At 46.5% G+C, this 4,410-nt stretch overlaps 1 non-coding gene across 1 annotated transcript; it reads left to right on the forward strand.

Moving 5' to 3' along the window:
* Positions 1 to 677: 677 nt before the first annotated feature.
* On the forward strand, positions 678 to 749 carry TRNAG-UCC (transfer RNA glycine (anticodon UCC)). The gene has a single exon. It is a non-coding gene; the product is annotated as a tRNA-Gly (tRNA).
* The last annotated feature ends 3,661 nt before the right edge of the window (positions 750 to 4,410 follow it).

Below are 4,410 nucleotides of genomic sequence, written 5' to 3' on the forward strand. Positions count from 1 at the left end.
GTGGGATCCCTTTAATGCAGCGGTGAGTCTGGTGGACTATTCGGCTTCTGTAAACTGAAGGTTCAACCCTCTCCCGGCAGCTCTGAAAGCTTCTCTTCTGTGCCGGGCTTCTTTCTAGTGACAATGTAGAGATTCTTGAAATAAGGGTGAGGTTGGGTGGCGGGTGGGGAAATGGGGAGGGGGCACCATCGCTTTCCTTAAAACAGATTGTCTGGAGCTGGATAACCCTTGATTGACACCACGGATCTCCCCCTGCAGGTTGGTTTACCGCCCCTCGACAGGTCGAATTCACTGTTGTAGGCCACAGGGCGTGTAGCAGGTAGAGTGGCACCGAGGACCAGAGGTTTCTGGGGCTCATGTCCATTCTGACCCTGGCGCCCATAATACTAAGGCTAACCTACTGCTAGGACCGGAGGGAAGTCAGCATACGATTAAATTGCGGAGTTTGGGTGATGCTGCTGGTTTCTGTCTGAGTAGAATTGATGGCTTCAGTTATTGGTGCTCAGTCCCGCGGAGGGGCTGTTAAAACTGGACTATCTGGGGGCTCTTAGACGGGTGAGTGGAGTGAAAAGTCTGTGCGGGAATGCTCGCCTTAGCTGCAGAATAACTCTTCTGTGAAGATATCGGCGGGCTTGTGTTATTTCTCAAAGCCAATGCAGCTCCAACAATAGTAGCAGGCGTTGGTGGTATAGTGGTGAGCATAGCTGCCTTCCAAGCAGTTGACCCGGGTTCGATTCCCGGCCAACGCAGTATATATTTTTGTGCAATAATATAATTTCATTATTACTGTGTGAGTTTCACTTTGATAGTAAATCATTTAGTCTGTCTCACGACTGACATTGACTCACAAGGATACAGAACTAAGGAAACCACGAGGAATGAATATCACGGAGAGGCCGGAGCGACTCGGACGCATTTCCACCCACAGGTTTATGTTCTGGATCTCCTCCTGCAGGGCTGCACCGGCAGCTGACACACCGGGTGAACGTATGTGCAGCCACTTCTGAACAGAATCGTGAATTACTCCAGTACTTCTAGCTCTGGCTCCATAGCAAGAACTAGTACGTGTTTGCAGCTGCACATCCTGTACATGATGACGTGGGAACTGTAAGTCAGTGCCTCAGTTCTGTTTTGCTGTTCTGTAGGACAGTGAATCCCTCAGTCCTTTCAGCGCTAGTAGCATCTCCAGACCCTCAACCCACTGGGGATTTTCCGGGGTCTGCTGCGGCCAGTCCTGCACTTTCTACTTGTTAAGAAATCATTCACAAAACGGGAGATTAACCCTTTCTGAAAGAGGCGCTGGTTTATTGCCCCGAATGTTAGACCAAGGTCGGTTCTTTGCAGTAGTCCGGACAGTTGGCTCAGCTGGTAAAAACTACAACTGTGTGAAACAGAAAAACATTGTTTCACAGAAATGTGTTATAATGCTGTGAGGTTTAGTGGATTTATTGTGCTTAAACGACTGTGAGATTAGCGAGGGGAGTAGTTTGCTGTCTCTCATTTGTAAAAAAAAAAAAAAAAAAATGTGAGAAATTAATTTCTCACTGATGAAATTCATGAAGTTCTGTGAGTATTGCATGGTGTGAAATTCGCAGATCTTGCTGGTGTAATAAAACTTCGCTCAGGCTTGGTGAGAAAATGCTGTTAACAAAAATATACATTTAATTGTTCGACTTACCTTGAAAGCTTATGTCAGGTGACCCTCAATGACTAAAGACTTTAGGGGTGACAGTGCAAACCTTGTGGCTGGTATCACCGGTGCCATTGAAACATAACAGTGCTGCAAAGTTACTGATAGCTAAAACCCTGTCCTTTCAGTCTTCGTTGTCAGAGGGCAGCAAAGCTGAACGGATTAATCTTCTTATTTAAGGTGAAATTGCTTTAGAAACTCAGAGAATCTGACACATGAATAACACAAAAGACCGGTTGTCAAATCAGAGCTCTGGCCGCTTTCTTTAGTAGAGGTGGTTGGATTATTAAATATGAAACTTCTATAGTTCACTACATTTCTACCGAATGCGAGGACAATCTGACTGTCTCAGGAAGTTGCCCCTCAGTTGTATAAGGGGATACCTTCCATCAAACTTTTTGACAGGTGCCCGCCCCGTGATCACGTAGGCAATGACGTGGGTACCCTGCCCCGTGATGACGTAAGTAATGACGTAGGTGAGTCACGTGGGTTGTGACATGATGTGATGCTGTGTTAGTCACGTGCCCTGATGCTGTCCCTTGTGTGTAGGTCTATGGACTGTGTGAAATGGCGGCTGTGCAGGTGTGCGGCATGCTTCATGGCCTAAGAGGACAAGTGTGGACATGTCAGACATTCAGGACCGAGTGGCTGCCTGGGGGGCCACCTCGCAGGGCAGAGCATTGGGGTTGTAATGACAAACCTCCACCCTACCAACTAATCCAAAAAGAGGGGCTGGGCAAATGCTGCAAAGGTCATGACATATGGTTACTGTTACGTGTAACCCCTCAACGTATCAGAGCCGTCAAGGTGAGCATGTGACCGCTATGTTGTAGAGGCGTACGCCCTTTTTGAACCATTGAATACATATAAGGAGCCGGCCAGAGCAGCACGCCAAACCGAGAACCATTTCTGAAATAGGTTGTCAAGGCATTATGAAGAGATACAGTCCGCTCACCAGAAAAGCCGCCTCCTCAGGTGCCCAGAACACTATCAATAGATATTATCGGTCCCTAACACCTCCGGTGTGGATGAGAATGCACAGCTGGCTGCCCCTACAGAGGGGGGTTCCAACGTTACCGATTTTCAAAAGGAAGTTTGCGAGCGGCTTGAAAAGCTCAGCCTCTAGGATTTGCCGCAACTGAAATCCCCTATTAAGGTTGAAGGCGACGGCCGCGAAGCCTCGAAAGACTAATTAAATGATTCAATCAACTTCATCGACAGTGAAGATGATGAAAACTGTATTGCACCACCGAATTCACAAGTCTATGAAGATATGGGCTTTCAGGAGGACCCTGATCCAGAGGCAGTCGTCGCACAGCCGGCAGGTGTAAACTCTGAAGCCGCTTATACACCAATGGACCTACGCGACTCGCAAGATTTCAGAGCAGCCGCTGAGTGTAGCAAAAATGCTGAGCAGTAAGCTTATCAGAGGGTCGTGTTAAGCATTTGTTGTACACACACCGGCAATTAATGAGGAACACACACTCAAAGACTTACTCCAGGCCAATAGGTTTTTATATTGGAAAAATATATTTTCTTAGTTTATTTTAAGAACCACAGGTTCAAGATTTACATTAAACACTTTAAATGCAAGGTACTTCACTTAGATACTTTAGGAACTTTGAATGAAAACAATATCATGTACAGCCTTTGTAAAAATTGCAATAAGCTATTTTCAAAGTAGACACAGTGCAAAAATCAACATTTCCTGGGGGAGGTAAGTAAACGTTAGATTAGGAGGTAAGTAAAACACTTACAAGTCTCAGTCCTGGGGCATAGGCAGCTCACCGATGGGGGTTCAAGGCAACCCCAAAGTTACCACACCAGCAGCTCAGGGCTAAAAGCTCATTTATGGTCGGCCTTTGGTGCGAATCATATGGCAAAAGGTGGTTTGTTAAGATGAGAGCACTCATATCGTGCTAGGCAAAATATACAGTGGAGGCACTCATTTTTGTGTCAGGTGTATGTAGAGATGAGACAGCGACTTTTATGCACTAATGAGCCACGCAATTGTGTTACATCTTGGGGTTCAGTCCAAGCCATATTGAGCAGACGAGGGCGGTCATGGTGGCGGGCGCCTGGCTGTCGGGCAGGGTGTAAGGCTCAATAGTGTACAGTGAGACTCTGTAGGGCTTTGTAGGAAAGTACCATCTTGCCTGGCATGTTACCCCCATTTTTCACTGTATATATGTTGTTTTAGTTGTATGTGTCACTGGGACCCTGGTAACCCAGGGCCCCAGTGCTCATAAGTGTGCCTGAATGTGTTTCCTGTGTAGTGACTAACTGTCTCACTGAGGCTCTGCTAATCAGAACCTCAGTGGTTATGCTCTCTCATTTCTTTCCAAATTGTCACTGACAGGCTAGTGACCATTTTTACCAATTTACATTGGCTTACTGGAACACCCTTATAATTCCCTAGTATATGGTACTGAAGTACCCAGGGTATTGGGGTTCCAGGAGATCCCTATGGGCTGCAGCATTTCTTTTGCCACCCATAGGGAGCTCTGACAATTCTTACACAGGCCTGCCACTGCAGCCTGAGTGAAATAACGTCCACGTAATTTCACAGCCATTTTACACTGCACTTAAGTAACTTATAAGTCACCTATATGTCTAACCTTTACCTGGTAAAGGTTAGGTGCAAAGTTACTTAGTGTGAGGGCACCCTGGCACTAGCCAAGGTGCCCCCACATTGTTCAGAGCCAATTCACTGAACTTTG

Source organism: Pleurodeles waltl, chromosome 12 (assembly GCF_031143425.1).
Source record: "Pleurodeles waltl isolate 20211129_DDA chromosome 12, aPleWal1.hap1.20221129, whole genome shotgun sequence".
NCBI classification, from domain to species: domain Eukaryota; kingdom Metazoa; phylum Chordata; class Amphibia; order Caudata; family Salamandridae; genus Pleurodeles; species Pleurodeles waltl.